Consider the following 20,067-nt stretch of genomic DNA (forward strand, 5'->3'; position numbering starts at 1 on the left):
CATCACATTTGTGGGGTCGATTAAATGCTCAAAATGTCCAGAAAAATGTCTTGACTATATTTTCTATTCATTTTACAACTTATGGTGGTAAATAAAAGTGTGACTTTTCATGGAAAACACAAAATTGTCTGGGTGACCCCAAACTTTTGAACGGTAGTGTGTATACATGTTATTTCACCTCCCTCACTGCCATCACCAGGAACTACCTGCAGGCCAGGGCAATGATAACATTTTAACATAGCCTATGGAAATCCAAAGTTTACACATTATCATCACGCACAGAAACTGCAAAACTAGTTTTAAAACCGCTAAGTTCCAACTGTTAACCATAGCGAGAGGCTGGGCTACGTGTGTGTGTGTAAAGTGTAAACCAGTGCATCCTGACTTTCTAACTATGCCTGTGTGTTGCGTGAGCGGCAGTCAGTCAACAACTCTTCGCAAAGTTTCCTTATGAAACAATATGCTCACTGAAATTATGGCAGGGAACGCCAGATTAAACATTAAAACTGCCTTCTGAGCACTGTATCTACAGGCTACCACCGAAAGAAGGAGGCTACCAGAAAGGCATCTCTACTCCGTACGATTTTACTTTCACTCCGACATTACTTTGAACAGACTATCAAAAAATTGCAAGGTGATATGATAAAGTAAGGCACAGTTTACTTACAGTCGTTTTTTTTTTTTTTTAAAACGATGCAATCGTTTTCTGGCTTTTGGCACCCTTCATCATGCCATGTTGGGGTCCTGAACTAGGAGGCGCTGTCCCCGATATGCCTGTCAAACTTGTTGTGGGTAACCATAGCAACCAAGCCGAGCTCGCAACCTGTGCAGTCTGCGCAGTTGCAGCTATGTCTGTACTGCCGTGCACCTCAATAAACCGAATGGTAATTAGTCCTTTGATTTTTCCGTGAGGTTTGCCTTATGCAAAGAAAGACAGCACAGATGTTTTTTCCTCCCTATAAGTGGGGGGGACCGAACGAGGTGAATTTAAATCTGGGTGGGACGAATCCCCCCCGTCCCCCCCTCTATCTGCGCCCGTGGCTTGATATGTATACTGGTTGATGTGTCTGACTACACGATACTATACTATAACACTGGCCACTAGGCGGTGTGTATGACTGGTAATTACTGACACTGGCCACTAGGCGGTGTGTCATCTCATCTCATCTCATTATCTCTTGCCCCTTTATCCTATTCTACAGGGTTGCAGGCAAGCTGGAGCCTATCCCAGCTGACTACGGGCAAAAGGCTGGGTACACCCTGGACAAGTCACCAGGTCATCACAGGGCTGACACATAGACACAGACAACCATTCACAGTCAATTTAGTGTCACCATTTAACCTAACCTGCATGTCTTTGGACTGTGGGGGAAACCGGAGCACTCGGAGGAAACCCACACGGACACAGAGAGAACATGCAAACTCCACACAGAAAGGCCCTCGCCAGCCACGGGGCTCGAACCCGGATCTTCTTACTGTGACAGCACTAACCACTACATCACCGTGCCGCCTAGGCAGTGTGTATGACTGGTAATTACTGATGCTGGCTACTAGGCGGGGGCGGCACGGTGGTGTAGTGGTTAGCACTGTCACCTCACAGCAACAAGGTCCTGGCTTTGAGCCCAGCGGCCGATGCGGGCCTTTCTGTGTCGAGTTTGCATGCTTTCCTCGTGTCTGCCTGGGTTTCCTTCGGGTGTTCTGGTTTCCCCCACAGTCCAAAGGCATGCAGGTTAGGTTAATTGGTGGCTCTAAATTGACCATAGGTGTGAATGGTTGTTTGTGTCTATGTGTGAGCCCTGCAATGACCTGGTGACTTGTCCAGGGTGTACCCCGCCTCTCACCCATAGTCAGCTGGGATAGGCTCCAGCTTGCCTGTGACCCTGTAGAACAGGATAAGTGGCGACAGATAATGGATGAAAGGGCTACTCGGCAGTGTGTATGACTGGTAATTACTAACATTGGTATGGTGGCAGACACACACAGGACCGTAACCATCAGAAAACAACTTGATGGGTTTCTTTATGTATCCACACTCTATGCCTATGGGGCTCCACTCGCTTTTGGGTGCAGGAGCGCAGCTATTACGTGCATTATTCATTTTGATAACCGTGTAATAAGGACCTGAAAAATATGCTCATCTTTTACGAACAAACTCTAGAAAACTCTTTAATGGTCTTTCATAACACAATTTCTTAATATTAGTATGTTGATAATGACGATGTTGAGTGTTTTAAATATTTCCTCATGTAATATGGTCAAGAAGAGAAACTTATCTGCCCTCAGAATAGAAGCTTTAACATCACAAATCCAGTGGAATAAATTATTTCTATTTGGCAGCCTGAATAGTAGCATCACAGGAAGGCAGGAAAATGTGGTATGGAAAGCACTTACTGCTGTGGTCAACAGCGTTCCTGTCAATAATCAAACTCCAGCTGATGTTTTCATATTTAATTTATAGGCCTACTTCCGTGATATTGGACAGATCACACAGCACTCAACTGTTCCTTTTCAAAATTCATCACCCCCCACCCCGCTTGCTTATCTATCTATCTATCTATCTATCTATCTATCTTTCTTTCTTTCAAAAAAAGTTTGTTGGTCAGACATTTCTCTGCCTGTGTGCAATCGCTAGCAAAGCTGTAAAGGTGTGAGAGATTGGCCCAGGACACCTTACCCTATACCAGCTTTTTGCACCTCCAATCCAGTGTCACTAACCTGATCCAGTGTTAAGTGCAGCTCAGGTTTCTCTTCATTGACGCATGAATCTTTTGCCTTTTACTAAAGATTTCTGTGGAGAGAAATGTTAATGAGTTCAACATATTTTTGCAGGCTTTGCTCTGACGGAGCTGAACATTTTTGGTCAACAAATGTTAGAACTATTGATCTTTTTGCGTTGAAGCACTCGCCTCTCTCACACACCCCACAAGCCGATGTCTCTCTTCAAAATGATCCAGCTGTTGGTGGCGGAGTCTACCTGTGTTTACCTTTCTGGATTTTAATATTTGGAAGTGGTATATTTAAAGCTATTGACTGCAGTAAATTATCACTTCTCAGCCTTTTGGTTAAGATCAAGTGTAGTAGGTGTTCTTATCAGTTTAATATCTGATATGTTCTCTAAATAAGGATATTATATCAAGCAAATTTTTTTTTAGAATGGTTGGTTGGAATAGGGGCTTGTTCTTTTGGCTACAGCCATCAACATGATGTTATAGTACCTCCAGGAATGGTACCTTTGTTCAAAAAAAAGTATTTTTTTCTTTATTTAACACACTCTTTTTAAATGAAATTGATGAATAGGTTTTTTAGAGTAGTGAGTTAAAATAGGAATTTGGTTCTTTTATTCTATATGCTCATGTGGTATTATAGTGGATTTAGGAATAGTTACCTTATTTTAGAAAAGAAAGAAAAAAATCTTTATTTTACCTGCCCTAACTTTTTCCTTATTTTCTGGTTTTCTCCATGTTCAACAACACAGGTGTAGAATTGGGTGTGGGTGGTATGGGCGTGTCCCTACTAATATTTCTGATTGAAGAAAAAAATCCCGCCCCATGCGCGGGACACAAAGGGTTACTGTAGGTTTCCATTGGGCGAAACACCACGCCCAATTCACTCATGAATATTCACTCTGGGGGCGTAGTCACGAAAACAGCAAGCCCATGTCAATTAGCAAGTGCGGTTGCAGTGCAGTGAGCGGCTGCTCGCGAGCAAACTGTCCTTGAGGAATGTAGTGTTAGATTAGCTTGTAAAATGAATCAGTTAACAACAGTTCGGATTCAGTGTGTAAAAACGACAACATGCGAATATGACTGTTTTCTAAGTTTATGTGGCCTGTAAATAACAATCCGACAAAAACTGGAGTTCATTAAGGTCACAAAGACATTATTAAATCATATCAGATTGTGCTAATGTTGGCTAATATTGCACCGAGTCTTGTTTGTGAAGTGCCTGCAAACTTTAGCAGCCCGCTAACCCTGAATTTGAAGCACTTCAGTTAAGACCTGCAGAGCCCTGACCAAGTTCCTGTAACATGACACATGTAAACAACAACAACAACAACCCGATGGTGATGTGGACATTGTTCGCGGCCCAGACACCTTTTAATCAAATCAAACATTTTCACGGAATCAGCAAAACAGCCTCCGCCATCTTGATCAGAAATGTTTGGTTCCTCCGCCTCTCTTTTGAAAACTTTTTTTAAGCATGTTCTGAATTGAAGAAACACATTTTACTCAATTTCCCTCGACCAGAACACTATGTGCGCTTCAGCAGAACCCTGTCCCTCCCTCCGCTCTGGGCTCAAGGACACAACAGAAGGGCAATAATATACACTTTCTGCTTGTAGCTTTTGAACCGTTCGCCCGCCCTTTGGCGTGTCTTCACAAAACCTGGCTAAGCGCGCTGCATCACTCTCACAGTTTACCCCAGGGGAACTGTTGTCTCTAGTTATTATTAGTGATGCAGTGCACAGCACGCGTCACTATTGTTCGTAACAACAACCAATCAGAATTCAGATACATTCTGTTGCCAAGTAAAATTATAACCTTCCAACATATCAAAAAAGTTCTCGAGTGCTCATGCTATTTTACCGTTCGACCAATCACTATACACATAGTGTATAGTGAATGGTCTAACGGTAAAATAGCACGAGCTATTTTACCGTGAGACCAATATTATGGTCTACCCATAATACTGAAATGTCATTACGTTGCAAGCGTTTGACTTTGGGGCAGACCCAGCAAATTATTTCAAACTGAGCAAACACAAAAGAAGTTTCTGTCGCAGAGATGAGAGACGGCCGAGGAACGAACCTAGCTATTTTTGAGTGGCTGCCCTTTTTCGTCCTGTTGTGACAGAGCCCCAGTGGCCTAATGGATAAGGCACTGGTCTCCTAAGCCAGGGACTACGGGTTCGAGTCCCACCGGGGGTTTGAGGTCAGCAGAGTGGCGCAGCGGGAGCGTGCTGGGCCCATAACCCAGAGGCCGATGGATCGAAACCATCCTCTGCTAGCTGATGATCTTTTTACTCCAACGTTTTCCAGAAGGCAGCTATTGCAGGCTCCAGACCCACAGAAAGTGAGAGGTCAGCAGCGGGAGTGTGCCGGGCCCGGAGGTTGATGGATCGAAACCATCTTCTGTCGAGTCTGCCAAATTTTACTCCAACGTTTTCCGTGACCCAGTGATTGTGGGTTCGAGACCCGTGTGGGGTGTGCAGAGTGGCACACCGGAAGCGCGCTGGGCCCAGAGCCCAGACGCCGACACAGTCCGCTGCTCTTTCTAGCCACTTTTCTTCCCAAAATTCCCAGCAGAGGCAATAAACGTCATCTATTAGGGTGTTCACACGGCACATATTTGCATCGATGCTGCACCGATGTATTTTGTTGCGATATATCTTACACCGGTGTAAATTTTGCGCAGCGTTCACACGTCACAACCCTGCTTACTAGAGAGAAGCATGTTAGCACCGGTGCAGCCCCACTTGCGGTCACACGTCAGTTTCTGCGACCGTGTTATAGTAGCAAAAACTTTATTACTATCATTTCCTTTGATAGTAATAAAGTTTTGATATTTCCTTTTATTACTATCATTTCCTATCATTATTACTATCATTTCCGATAGTAATAATGCGGAAATGAAATATGCGCATGCGTGAAAATGTAATTCTTTTTCCCGGTTGTCATGGCATCACCAAGCGCCGGGAAAACAACGTGGATGAAGACACCAGTGTTGCCAGATATTGCTGACGTTTTCCAGCCCGAAATATGTTCAAATCCGCCAAAATGCACTTAAAACTGCCAAATCTGGCAACACTGGAAGACACGCAGTTCTGTTGTTGTTGATATTCGCCATTTTGGAAGCGCAAAATACCAGGATGCAAATTATCCAATACCCTTATGTAATCAACTCTCCTCACACGTAGCGAGTCTACCCCAGTAGCGTTCAGACGTCCCATTTTATATCGGTGCTGCCCCGCAAACTAGCATTTACTCCGGAGTAAATTTCTTAAACCACCTCCCGAGCAGGGTTAGATTTGCACCGGTTTAAGCAGCTTTCAGGGGCTACACCGCTATAACTTTGTACCGTGTGAACGCTCTACCGGGGCAGCCCCGGTGCTACACCGGAGTAAAAGTTGCCGTGTGAACACCCCTTATCTGTCTTACTAGAAATTTGGTGGCTAGCCTCGAAAATTGTCCATCAGGAGGCCTGATTTTCAGTGCTCTGTCACTAGTTTGCCATTGGTCAGTGCTTTGTATCACGCAGACAGGCAAATAGGCATTATGGGAGTGAAATAAGGCCCACCGCATCTACCAATTGTTGTCACAGTATGTTACCCATGTGTACGACTCACAGATCAGAGCTCTTTGGGTAGCAAAGATCCTGGTCAGTGAATCAGGAAAAATCAGAGTGATTTCATGGTTTTCTAACTTTTTTCCACATGTTCTTCTTAAGCACAAGACATAAAATGTAATTAATCAAGTGCCCTGAATTGTACACATACAGTCGTTCATTTTCTGTACCCATGAGCTATCTCAGGGGTAACCCAGACACATTAACACCTCTGGGCTATTCAGAGTCTTCGCTTGACCTTCTCTAGGTCTAGGGACTGGGGCAGGAACCCGGAGCACCCGGTGCCAATCCTCACAGGCACGAAGAGAGCATGCATGCTCCAGGCATAAAGGCTGCCGGTCACCCACTAGGCTCAAGCCCAGACCCTGCTCGGTGTGAGTTGACACTGCTAACCACCGCAACATTATGCGGCCTATGTAAATTCAGTACAAAGCTGTGCTTTCCAGTGTAAAATTGCTTGGCTACGACTGGCAGTGTACATGCTTCCAAAGAAAAGTCTACTTACTTAAGTCGGGGTAAAATGCCTTGTGAGCAATTTGTGACTGGAATGAGGACGTGCTGACATTAAAGCCGGACGTTGCAAGCGTTTGACTTTGGTGCAGACCCAGCAAATTATTTCAAACTGAGCAAACACAAAAGAAGTTTCTGTCACGGAGATGAGAGACGGCCGAGGAACGAGCCTAGCTATTTTTGAGTGGCTGCCCTTTTTCGTCTGGTCATGGCAGAGCCCCAGTAGCCTAATGGATAAGGCACTGGTCTCCTAAGCCAGGGACTGTGGGTTTGAGTCCCACCTGGCATGTGAGGTCAGCAGAGTGGCGCAGCGGGAGCGTGCTGGGCCCATAACCCAGAGGCAGATGGATCGAAACCATTCTCTGCTAGCTGGTGATCTTTTTACTCCAATGTTTTCCAGAAGACAGCTATTGCAGGCGAGGAGTGGGCAAGGAGATGTTCTGATTATTTAACAGATTGTCAGCTACACAAGAAATCCTGCATCAGCCAGCCCCAGGATGTTTGTGCGCCGCCACCAGCCTTCCATCCCCTGCCCCTGTGGTTTGAGGAAGTGCATGCCAAGGATGGTTTCGGCCGTGGACCTCCACTGTGCATTTGGATGTGTTCCACTTCATGAGGCGGTTCGCTGACGGTCTCACCACAGAACACCATCCACTGGATGGTACGTTCTGTTCTAAATTGTCAAGCACAATTTTTGAGTGGGACAAGCAGGATATCTGTCATCTGAAGGAGGCCAAGCAGGCAGAGCTGAAGAAGAAACATCCTGGCTATGAGCCAACAGATGCTCAGGTGTTGGCAACCATCAGCACAAGTGAGCTAGTGAGGCACTGCCGCAGGAGAACCCGAGGGGTAGAAGAGACCCATGCACTCATCAAAAGTCTGCTTGACTCCATGTGGCAGCTGGTGGACAGCACTGGACTGCACCTCATCAATCACAAGAGCATGCCTCGAGTGTGGGAGATACAGCAGAAACACCTTGCCTGCATCCAGGATCCACCAGGAGTGCAACTGTACACCAACATTGGGTCAGGGGTGGAGAAAGGGGACAAGACACTTGACACTATTTTTTCCTCTTTTTCTCTTCTTTTCCCCTTTCTTTCCCCCATTTTCTTATTTTTCTTTTCTTCCCCCCTTCTTACAGTCCATTATGCCCCTCACCTGGCCGGGAAGGCAGCTATGCCAGCCACTATACCACCAACGCTGCATGCCTACCCTGGGGACACATGCCTAAGTGCCATTGCTTCTGTATTTGAGGCCCAGCACTGCAAAAAATGCCCTCTAAAAAAATAAGAAAAATATATAGTGTTTTAGGGGGGAAATCACTTATTTTAAGCAAAATAATCTGCCAGTGCAGCAAGATAATGGGACTTGGTAAGATTTCTTAAAACAAGAAAAAAATATGCAAGTAGTAAGCATACCAAAAATCTTAAATTAAGCATAAAAAGCTAGTTTTTATTTTACTTGTTAAGATTTTCTCTCTTATTATAAGCCATTTCTTCTGATTTTCAGTAATTATTGCTTAGAAATCAATTTCATCTGAGCAAATATTGCTCAAAATTAGAATTTAATAGGCTTAAAAACAAGGCAAATGTGCTTGATTCCAGCTTATTTAAAGGCTCAAAACAAATTGGTTTTTCTTAGCTAGAATAAATTTCCTGTTTAGGTGTGATGAATGTAGGGGAAAAATAGACTGGACAAGAACTTCAGATCTGCATTTTTATTTTTATTATATCAACAAAATGCTGCAAAACACAAGTTGGCATGAGAGGCATAGCAGGCTATGGGGCAGCAAGGAATTAGAAGAGGGCCTTCAATGAACACAAAAATAAAACTTTGTTCTGTTTCACACAATGAATGTCTCAGGCACGCACACCTCACTCACATGCACTAGCTAAGAAAGGCCTACCAGTCAGCTTTGGCACATTTAAAGGCTGTGGTTTGGTCTTTCTCATGAATCTTATCACCCAAGACCTCGGTCTGAAGGATCGAAAGAACAGATGCCACACATTTCGGGTATGTCATATGAAAAGCGTAGTAGTACGCCATGATGTATAGGACGGATTCCCCAAGACTGCTCCTAGGGAATGATGTGACAGGAGCATTTCCAGCGCAGAAAAAGCAGTCTCCCTCTCCCACTAGGACAAACGGTGTGGCGAGTGGCCGTCTTCTTAGGTATACGCCTGGGTCCTCTGTGGGCTGAACATTAACACACAGTATTACTTAAATCCAACCTCCTCCAGACACATACTGGATTAACTCAAACCTGCAAATAGAAATAACAAATAGAAAGTTGCAGAAGGTTATGGAATAAATTTTATTTACCGGTAGAACATGAATGAGTGCCTCTGATAGAGATGCCATCTTCTTTGGTGCGGGGTAACCGGAAGGGAACATAGCTGGCAGTGAGATGATTAGATGGCTTGCTCATCTACGGGGGGGAAGTAATTTGAATTACTCACAATTACTCAACAATAAACAGTGACAAGCCATCATCATGAAATTGGCCATTTCAGAAGGATTTCAAACCCTTACCAGCAGGAAGTCCCAGCGGGGGCTTCAGTGCCTTCTTGTAGACACCATAAAAGGTGAGTTTGGTTCTGAAGTCTGCCCAACGCTCCCTCAGCTCTTTCACGTAGTGCATGTTGTCCTTCGCAACTATTCGTCGCAGCTCATCAAGAACCTAGGCATTTTATTGCAAAAAAAGTGGGTAAACACAACTCATGTTTTAACATACAGAGCTATAATTGTAATGAACATTAATTTTAAATGAAATTAGCAGGTACACAGATGAGTAAAGCTACACCACATTAACTTAATTTACATTCAAGCATTATCATTCTTACCTTTTAAGATGTTGATGGCCACACTGTCTAATTTTTCCATGACATCCATATTCCTGTTGTGAGCAAAGCAGTTTATTTTCGACAACTCATTTTAGACACTAATTTACCATCTTTTTCAAAACATGCAAGCCATACATTGGGCGGAGAATAGTGCAAAGTCACCCTATCGGATTTTTAACCAGGCAGAATTATTGTTTGGGGAAAGTATCCAATTAACACTTGACACATACAGCATGTCTGTAAGTCGGAGTATAGCCGCATTACTGTACACCAGAAACGACCAAAGCGACGGAAGTTATTATTTCTCTATGGAGGGCCGGCGAACTCAGCGACCAAAGCGAATTCCCCGGGGGCGAAGCGAAATGAGCGACCAGAGCGAATTTCAGAAGTTAAAAGTCAGTTAATATTATGTAATGAACTATGACACGGTTCAGCGAAAACCAATTGGAATGTCCATATCTTCGAATGTCCCAGGCTGACAAGCCAGAGCCGTTCTGTGATTAGCTAAATCAAACATGTCAATATCACGTCCAGAGCGAATTCATGGTGAAACTTCTTCAACGACCTCAGCTACTTGGTCGCTTTGGTCGTTTCTGGTGTACACGTACAGTTACTCAAAACAATCAATTTTATGTTCAGACCGAAAACGACCAAAGCGTGGTCAAGGACGCTAAAGAAGTTTCGCCATGAACTGGCTTCATTCGCTCTCAACGTGATATTGACATGTTTGATTTAGGTAATCACAGAATGGCTCTGGTACATTCGAAGATATTAACATTCCAATTGGATTTCACCAAACCGAGGAAAGAAATGCACCAGATATAACATTACACCGCCCAATGCTGATTGCTAAATCTCTGCTTAGCATGCTGTAAGCACAAAAATTAGTCTAGGAATTTACCATTTAGCTTAAGAACAATTACTTGTAATAAGGCACGAACACAACACTCACTATATATAGGCCTACTATAAAACTGACCAGTGGAGCACCATCTGCAAACCCGAGAGCAGAGTCCGTCTCTGAGTGGAGTGATGTCCGGGGGGGGGGAACTAGCGGCTTGAAGTCACGTGTCATGCAGATGGGTCCCTAACTCGCTAACATGCAGACCAAAGGCAAAACCTAGAGCTTATACTAAGGGCAGTGGCGATCCTCGAGTGATTTACTCCCCGGGCGAAACCCCTTGCTGGTAGTACTATGGCAGTAAAGCATTTTTGATGACTAGTACAACGTTCCGCTGGCGGGATTGTGCATATTATGGGGCTACGACAAGTTAGGCACACACACACACTGATGACGTCACCTGCGCAACTTTGGTATAGAGGGCTACCGCATGACATCACCGCGCCGCGAGATTTTGTTAAGCGCCATATTGGAAGACCAAGTACACATCTATGCAAGTACATACATTCATAAAACAAACTACACCTGAAATGTAGCCAGGGCCGGTTCTGCCCTAATCTGGACCCGGGTGCAACATCGCGCAACCCCCCCCCCAAAAAAAAAACCACCAGTCTAAATCAGGACAACCATCACATAACTATAACTATAAACATTTTATATCAACTATTTTAACTAAATGGGCTATAATAAATAAGCCTGCAGGCAGCCACGGCGGGCTGCCTCAGAAAACTAACCATTTGTCCTACCTTAAAACTCGTTTTGCATTTTCTGCCTCCTTTTTTGTATTTTCGACCCTCCCTTTATTTTCTTTCCTTTTCTGAAAACCCGATTTGTGTCCAGACATTTTGTTCTGCTGCCAACGAACTAACTCGTCAGGTCTCGTCTCTCGAGTCCGCGATGATTCCCGTGGGAGGGGCAACAATTGATACATTTTTACAAACAACCAATAAACAGCCAATAGGGAGGCTGCAACGTTCAGGCTCTCCTTTGCTCAGAGACACTCAGTAATGCACTTATTCTCTGTCTCCTGGCAGAAAGCTCCTTGGTTTGCTTGTGTCTCAATCACAGCTGGTATTCTGTAGAAAGACTTCTTTTCACCTTTCCCATCAGCTTTGTTGGAACACCCTAACACAGCACAAAAGTTTACCATTGTAGGTTTATGATGAATCAAGTGCCTCGTGGGTTTAAATTCCGCGCGCTGCCGTTATTTCCGCCTAATCACGAGTTTGTTGGTCTTCCAATATGGCGCAGGGTTTGTTTACTTCCGGTTTCCGGTGACGTCAGTGAAAAGGGTATATTGGGCTTCCCCATCCAAAATGTTCACACACACACACACGCCCGTCTTGGTTTTTTTTTTTTCGGGGTTTTTTTTGTGGGGACCTTTTTTTTTGGGGGGGGGGGACCGTTTTTTTTTTTCGTCCCCCCGCGATGCCGCCCCGGGCGGCTGCCCGGTTGGCCCGCCCCCAGGACCACCCCTGACTAAGGGATTCACGCTGCTATTCTGCCCGACCGTTGCCAACAAAAGACAGCGTATACATGTATAAAATGTAATTAGCTGTGTACAATAAATCATGCGAGGTTACCACATAAGGCGAACATGTACCGTATGTGGTCTCCCCGTCAGGAAGTCCAGCAGCCAGTTGCACAGGGAGGTGTTGAGTCCCAGCTGGTCCAGTTTGTGAATGAGCTGCTGAGGAATGATTGTGTTGAATGCTGAGCTAAAATCTATGAACAGCATTCTGACATACGAGTCTTTTGAGTCTTATTCTTTTTTAAAATAAAGTAACCATTCCTAAATCTATTATAATACCATATGAGAGTACAAAATAAAAGGACCAAATTCCTATTTTTTATTCTCTAAAAAAAAACCCTTTTTTCAATTTCATTTAAAAAGCGCGTTAAATAAGAATAAAAAACTTATTTCCTAGACCATACGACATGCTACAATATCAGATTAGTATATGGAGCCGAAAGAGCAAACTCCTATCCCAGCTCCTTACTTTAAAAAAAAATCTACTCGATATAACGCTCCCGTTTAAAGAACAAATCAAATTGATTAGAATAGATACTACACTTGATCCTGATTGAAATGCGGAGAAACAATAACTTACTGTAGCTAATGGCTTTAAATATACCATTTCCACATATTAAACTCCAGGAAGGTAAACACAGCTAGACTCCGCCCCCAACAGCTGGATCCTTTTGAAGAGAGACATCGCTTTGTGGGGCATGTGGGAGATGCTTTAATGCAAAAAGATCAATAGTTCTAATATTCGTTGACTAAAAATGTTCAGCTCTGCCAGAACAAAGCCTACAAAAATATACTAAGCTCATTAACATTTCTCTCCATGGAAATCTTTAGTAAAAGGCGAAAGATTTATGCGTCAATGAAGAGAAACCTGAGCTGCACTTAACACTGGATCAGGTTAGTGACACTGGATTGGAGGTGCAGAAAGCTGGTATAGGGTAAGGTGGCCTGGGCCAATCTCTTACACCTTTACAGCTTTAGTAGCCATTGCACACAGGCAGAGAAATGTCTGACCAACGAGCTTTTTTGAAAGAAAGATCGATCGATCGATCGATAGATAGACAGATAGATAAGTAAGCGGGGTGGGGCTGTTGAATTCTGAAAAGGAACAGTTGTGTGTTGTGTGATCTGTCCAATATCACGGATGTAGGCCTATAAATTAAATATGAAAACATCAGCTGGAGTTTGATTATTGACAGGAACGCTGTTGACCCCAGCAGTAAGTGCTTTCCATACCACATTTTTTATTGATAAATGAGAGTGATTACGTCATCCTCGTTAATATAGTGGACAGTATCTCCGCCTGTCACGCGGAAGACCGGGGTTCGATTCCCCGACGGGGAGGCTTTAAAATTTATTAACTTGCGCAGCAGGGGGATGGAGTGGTTCGCACTGCAAGAAGGTTCTGGGTTTGAGCCCAGCGGCTGGTGGGGGCCTTTCTGTGGTGAGTTTGCGTGTTCTCCCTGTGTCAGCTCTGGTTAACCCCACAGTTCAAAGACATGTAGTTCGGTTAACGTGGGGTGGTGTTGGGCTGAAGTGCCCTTGAGTGTATGCATATATAAAATGTTTGTGTGTATATATATATATATATATATGAATGACCACATTTTGTGTCAATTAAATCTTATTAATAGTAACAGATCTAGATAAATCCATAGGCCATACTTTAATATGACTAAAGTCAATGTCGATTATGACTATTATGAATTGCCAATGGTAGACCCTCTGATGATGTTCTTCTAATATTCTATTTCTAAGTTGAGTAAAAGTCAGACAAAAAAAAGTTTTCTGTGTTTTTAGCTTTTAGGTAAATATCAGAAAATTGAGTTAGCTAATTTAATGGATGCCCGCAAACATATCTTTGCGCATGGAGCCTTAGCAAACCTCCCTCGTGATAGTGAGAACTGGCAGCCTGGATTTTTCCATTGGCTCGCGCGCTCGACCCCCAATCCAATGTTGCTTTGGTCGGTCAAAGTTATGAGGTTGCTGTGGGGTACTAAGACTAGACTAAATAACAAAATTAAATGATTCAGACATCCCTAGTCTCCCAGACGCTCTGGGAGTCTCCCCGGGAGCATGTAGACAGAGACAGGAAAGGCAGGAGAAACTTGATCTAAGTCTTATTTGGAAAGTTGTAAATTAAATTGGAATGACTGGCTATTGCTGATATGTGGTTTGATGTTGTGACATGTCAGTAAGTGTAGCAAACAATTGATTTGATTGATGTAGATTTATGGTGTGAAATGTAAAGAACTATTGTTAATATGTGAATTGATGGTGTGAGATGTAAACAAGTAATGCAAATAATAGTGTAGATTGATGAGATGTAAATACTATTGCTAATATGTGAATTGGTGGTGTATATTGTGAATAGGTTTTACAAATTACAGTGTAGATTGATGGTGAAACGTAGGCGTAATAAGTTACCAATATGTGCATTGATGTGAGATATAAATAACTAGGCCATAAGCTGATAAAATATGTATTAAACTGATGGTGCGATAAATAAAAATGTTTTGAGAGATATTGAACACTGTGAGTGAAGAAGAGCTCTCCCTCCTTACAAAAGCCAATTTAACCACTGTCCGACCCAATGGATTTTTGAACAAAATGCTCTGAACGGATCAAACTTTGGTGCGTGAACCAGAAGGGAACCCGTTCCCTGTTGGTGGAAAAGGGCTACATGTCGGTCGGTGCAAAGTCTTGTCGGGTCCATATCTTGTCTGACCAGTAGAGGGAGCGCACATGAAATCACCACCAGTGTCTTGTGCTGACTTGGAAGAGGAGGGGCCAAAAATTATGCAAAACCCTGCTCGGACGCGTTGCCTGCCCTCACGGAGCGGCCTACACCCTTGCAGGGTTACATCTCAGCCAGGCAAAGAAGCTCATACTTACCTGGCAGGGGCAATACCATGATCAAGAAGGTGGTTTGCCCAAAGTGAGGCCCAGCCATTGCACTCAGGCTGTGTTGACCTTTGTGAATTCCTCAAATACAGGAATCTCAACTGCATAATTTTTGGTAGTGGGGGACTGCGTTCGTGCTCTCCCCTTCTGCCTAATTCTGTGGGAGTCAAAGATAGAGCTGTTTGTCTTTCTGAAGTCTTTGTTTGTGTTCAGATGTTTTATATCAAGAGCTACTAGCTGCTTTAAATCTTTGAGGAGCTAGAAGGGTTATGCTCTTAGGCAGCTGGGCCATAGAAGGTTCATGCTGCATGCTACACGCTACACGTTCACATGAAGAACTGGACCCTGGGCCATTAAACTTCATGCTTGGATGTTCACATGTTGCGTCTGTTCTACTTTGACCGAGTAACCAACAATATGGACTCTTCGGATGACGACGATTGCCTCATTCTGCTTTTACTGAGACAGAGGAAGAGAAAAAGGAACAGAATTTGGAGCCGAGAACACTTCCTTCTGAGAGAAACCCGTGGTGAATTTCACCGAACATTCTATAATCTGCTTGACAATCCCGATGAAGAACTATTTTTCAATTATACCATTCAATTATATTTTTTCTGAAGTTTTCCCCTGAAAGCATAGAGTTATCTCCCTAGACCCGTTCTGATTGGCTGGCGCGGCGGTGACCGCATGCATTGACTGGAATTTCCATCTTCACGCCTAGAAAAAAGTGTGCATGTTCATTTCACGCTTCACGCGTGAAGTGTGCAGCGTGCAGCGTGCAATGTGAACGCCGTTCTATGGCCCAGAGCAAGTCATGCTACGTTTGTCCACTTTTCTTTACACGCGTGTAGCGTGTAGTGTGCAGCATGCAGCGTGCAGCGTGAACCTTCTATGGCCCAGCTGCCTTAAGGGTAACGTGGAAAAAATCTCTCTGGTTCTGTGTATTGCTGTGTTTCTGAGCGTGAGAAAACAGGTTTTGTTCAGGCTTCTTTTATCCTTAGCACCCAGCTAGGGCTTCCACGAGTTTTGAGCAGAAAATGGTTGTTGAGGATGCACCGTTGACGGAGGGAATTTCACCAGGGTCATGCAGACCTTTGCGAATTCCTCAAATGCAGGAATATCGACTGCATAATTTCTGAAAGTGGGGGAATGCGTTCCTGCTCTCTCCTCTTTCCCATAATCCTGACAGAGTCAAAAATAGAGCTGGTGGCTTTTCTATCTATCTATCTATCTATCTATCTATCTATCTATCTATCTATCTATCTATTTCCTTCCTTCCTTCCTTCTTTGCCCTCCCCTGACGTTGTGCGCTGGAGTGCAAGTTGCACGATGTGTTTGAAGTCTTATGAAGACAAGTGGGCTCAGGGACCAAAGTGCAACATGTGGAGAAAATGTAGCTGGCTCCGCATGTTGCTGTTATTTTCGCTCTGCTCGCACAGCTTTCCGACCACCAGGGAACGTGTTCTTGAACGGGTTTAGGTCAGGCTTCTGGGAACCTTGGCATGAGCAAGGGTCTCGATCAGGGGCGTCACTAGGAATTAAGCTTTACTGGGGCACTGCACCCCCCCTCCCCAACACACACACAAAATGCCCCCCGCACAATGCACCTTAACGTTCCTGTCCCCAAACTATGCAAAGTGGATAATTCTCATGCTCTCGTGGATGAAGTTATGCGAGGAATAGGTCAACTCGACGGAAAACACATCCCAGTCCCCAAAAAAATTATTGTTGGCATTTGGGCTTTTAATGCATGCTGATGCTAAACGTGTCACCTCAACTCTTACGATTCACGAACTTAGCTGGTTAGTTATGACTGACTAGCACATAGCCTACAACCTTAATCTTACCTCTCTCACCCTCCTCCTCATCTGTCACTGTTTCCCTGCCCCGTCTCTGCTTCGTGAGAAGAATTGTCTGATATCCATCTGGAAAAGTAATTTAATATCGTTTAATTCGATGTAGTTTAATGGGTTTGTTAGAATATGGTTTGCTTAGTTTTGTTGCAAAAACTTCGCGCTACCTTAACTCATCCAGAGCCCGTTCTCTGACTCATCCAAAGAGTAGACTCATCTCTCTAGTAGGCTAAATGGACTCATGGCACGCCGCACGCACGCTATGTTTACAGTGAGAATCTCCCAGACCAATCAGAAAATTAGTTAGAAAGAAGAGGCAATAGAAGTTTGAAACACACTCTGTCCTACAACTTACAGTAGATAAATGATCCGCCAAAGAAACTAGTTTGTTACAAAAATCTTTCAACATTTTCTTACTGGGGCACAGCTGATTTTTACTGGGGCACGTGAATGCATCAAGAATGCGTCATCGACAGAAGGCATTGCACAGTGCACAGCAGAAGTAAACAGTAGTCCGGAGATGGTGGATCGCATTGCTTGCCCGCAAGCTTTGTTCTGTTATTTCTTCCCTGGTGGTCAGAAAGCTGTGCGAGCAGAACAAAAACACCAGCAACATGCGGAGCCAGGTACATTTTCTCCACACACTGCGCTTTGGTGCCTGAGCCTCCTTGTCTTCATAAGACTTGCAGACATAGCAGATATTTGCTTTCTTCCAAAATACAAGCACAGACCAACTAGTAATCATAAGAAGATGTAGAAACTTATCCTAAACTAAAAACACGCCCTCTGATGTCGTCACGGTTCGCACCAGGAAAAAACAAAAAAAAACAAAACTTCTATCCGGAAGGGGACCAACTTTTCAGGTTCCGAACCCAGAGATTAAATTAGGCCGGGGACCTCCGGAGCTCAGCTCCGCCTCCTCGCCTCGGCAGTACAGCCAGCAGGAGCTGAGCTCCCTCTGCTTCAGTGTTTATTATAATATAATACTTTTATTCATTTTCATCTATTCTAAAAACACCATCAATATGAGAGTTCATCAATAATGATTTAGACAACAAAAAATAAGCTAAAGTGAATTACACCCATCAATTAAAAAAAAAAACATTTTCATTGGAATTATCATTGAATGCGCATGCGCTGTGAGAATGCGTGACATCACACAGCATCATCATACGTTTAATGTTAATGGACTTCAGCTCGAGAAATTGGTGCCACTGTTTTCTATCAGTCCGTCATACTTTATATTTTATGAGGATTTGTGTCGTATGAAGTTGTAACTATCTGCTAAACACGATGCCTTAGCAAAGTAGACAGAGGTAAGTCGTGGTTCTTTTGTTTATTTTGTCTTTAGTTGAGAAACTTTCTCAGGCAAAATATACTAGTGCAGCAGATGACATAAGTAGCGTTAGCTAACACTGACAGACACAATGCTAGTTGAAAAATTCATGCATCCATTTGCTGAAGTTCAGATCTTTTTGTCTGTAGTTCTGTCATATTTTATCTTCATTTACTAAGTTGTAGCTGTTTTCTGTGTTTTTAGCTTTTAGGTAAATATCAGAAAATTGAGTTAGCTAATTTAATGGATGCCTTAAATGGTCGACCTGAACTGCTGGCGACATGGATTTCTCTTGGCTCCATCGTTTCATGAAAGGTGCATCAGAAAATACTGTACCTGGTTTTCTGTGTGTGCTGTGCTCAATTACACTGGAAAGTTGGCGACTAAAGAAAAAAATGGTTCAAAAAATGCTTTTTTGCATCTGAATCCTGTTCCAAAAATCACTAAAAGCTTGCCCGCCATTATTAGATCACAGCGATTTGCAGCTTGGCGGCGCTGCACGCTTGATCTTATTTGCACCAGTACCTTCTTTTGTTTCCACACGGACTCTAATATTCTCCTCAGTGGCGTGAATTCTTGATACCGATTCTTTTGAAAAAGACACAAAAGCTCTTCAAATTCGTCCTCAATCTTTGTTTTTTTGTTTGAGGATGATTTGGAGACGATAGCTGAGCAAGCAGACTCAAAATAGAACCCATCCTCATCTGGGTCACACCAGATAGTGAGATTATAAAGAAGTTCCCTTCTCTGACTTTGTGCCACATTGTCAAAATTTGCAACAGACCCCTTGCACTGATGTCACACTTACATTAGCAACCATTACTGCCCTTATCCTGGGGGACAAGTGAACTTTGTTTACATACTGAAGGCAAACAATATTGAAGATGTCAGATGTCTGCAGTTCGAAGAAAGCTACCACTAGAAAAGCTGTACTACCAGATTGCTTGGATAAGCTAAGTCAGAGAGAAGCAAAGGATAGATACAGACAGAATTTAGCTTATTTATGCTTATGATGGGGCGGCACGGTGGTGTAGTGGTTAGCGCTGTCGCCTCACAGCAAGAAGGTCCTGGGTTCGAGCCCCGGGGCCGACGAGGGCCTTTCTGTGTGGAGTTTGCATGTTCTCCCCGTGTCCGCGTGGGTTTCCTCCGGGTGCTCTGGTTTCCCCCACAGTCCAAAGACATGCAGGTTAGGTTAACTGGTGACTCTAAATTGACCGTAGGCGTGAATGTGAGTGTGAATGGTTGTCTGTGTCTATGTGTCAGCCCTGTGATGACCTGGCGACTTGTCCAGGGTGTACCCCGCCTTTCGCCCGTAGTCAGCTGGGATGGGCTCCAGCTTGCCTGCGACCCTGTAGAAGGATGGAGCGGCTGGAGATAATGAGATGAGATGAGATGCTTAGGATGTGTGCAAAATTGCTTGAAATTATTGGAGTGACGATGTCCATTTTTGGCCTAGGTTTACCTACATGGATGTTGGAATGTACCTTCTCACTGCATTTTCTCTGTTTTAATAATTTTTTAAAAAAAACTTATCATTTACTGAAAGAGAAGGGCAGGGAGGATTGAGAATCCATCAGCTGTGGTTTGTTTACACCTGATATGAAAACTGGTAGCGTACTAGCCAACAAAAGTAAGATTCAGAGACAGTTTCACTAACTCTTTACAGGCTCCAGTGAGAATTGAACTCACAACCCCTGGTTTACTAGACCAGTGCTCTCACCACTGAGCTATGGAGCCTTAACGCTTTTGCAGCTCCTGAAGATTGGGGGAACAGCAGAACCTTGAAGACCCTGCACTGAGCCCCAAAACAGCCCCCAGAAACTGCTGTAACGTCACTCACAACTTTAG

At 43.8% G+C, this 20,067-nt stretch overlaps 8 non-coding genes across 8 annotated transcripts; 5 read left to right on the forward strand and 3 right to left on the reverse strand.

Moving 5' to 3' along the window:
- Positions 1–2,733: 2,733 nt before the first annotated feature.
- Positions 2,734–2,848, forward strand: LOC132895635 (U5 spliceosomal RNA). Its single transcript, XR_009655794.1, has one exon. It is a non-coding gene; the product is annotated as a U5 spliceosomal RNA (small nuclear RNA).
- Positions 2,849–3,042: 194 nt separating this feature from the next.
- Positions 3,043–3,235, forward strand: LOC132897589 (U2 spliceosomal RNA). The gene has a single exon (XR_009656346.1). It is a non-coding gene; the product is annotated as a U2 spliceosomal RNA (small nuclear RNA).
- A 1,699-nt stretch (positions 3,236–4,934) lies between these two features.
- Positions 4,935–5,006, forward strand: trnam-cau (transfer RNA methionine (anticodon CAU)). Its single transcript has one exon. It is a non-coding gene; the product is annotated as a tRNA-Met (tRNA).
- Positions 5,007–12,512: 7,506 nt separating this feature from the next.
- On the reverse strand, positions 12,513–12,702 carry LOC132898375 (U2 spliceosomal RNA). Its single transcript, XR_009656501.1, has one exon. It is a non-coding gene; the product is annotated as a U2 spliceosomal RNA (small nuclear RNA).
- Positions 12,703–12,890: 188 nt separating this feature from the next.
- On the reverse strand, positions 12,891–13,005 carry LOC132899160 (U5 spliceosomal RNA). The gene has a single exon (XR_009656653.1). It is a non-coding gene; the product is annotated as a U5 spliceosomal RNA (small nuclear RNA).
- Positions 13,006–13,398: 393 nt separating this feature from the next.
- Positions 13,399–13,470, forward strand: trnad-guc (transfer RNA aspartic acid (anticodon GUC)). The gene has a single exon. It is a non-coding gene; the product is annotated as a tRNA-Asp (tRNA).
- Positions 13,471–15,013: 1,543 nt separating this feature from the next.
- On the forward strand, positions 15,014–15,177 carry LOC132898494 (U1 spliceosomal RNA). Its single transcript, XR_009656538.1, has one exon. It is a non-coding gene; the product is annotated as a U1 spliceosomal RNA (small nuclear RNA).
- A 4,706-nt stretch (positions 15,178–19,883) lies between these two features.
- Positions 19,884–19,956, reverse strand: trnat-agu (transfer RNA threonine (anticodon AGU)). Its single transcript has one exon. It is a non-coding gene; the product is annotated as a tRNA-Thr (tRNA).
- Between the last annotated feature and the right edge of the window lie 111 nt (positions 19,957–20,067).

Source organism: Neoarius graeffei, chromosome 1 (assembly GCF_027579695.1).
Source record: "Neoarius graeffei isolate fNeoGra1 chromosome 1, fNeoGra1.pri, whole genome shotgun sequence".
NCBI classification, from domain to species: domain Eukaryota; kingdom Metazoa; phylum Chordata; class Actinopteri; order Siluriformes; family Ariidae; genus Neoarius; species Neoarius graeffei.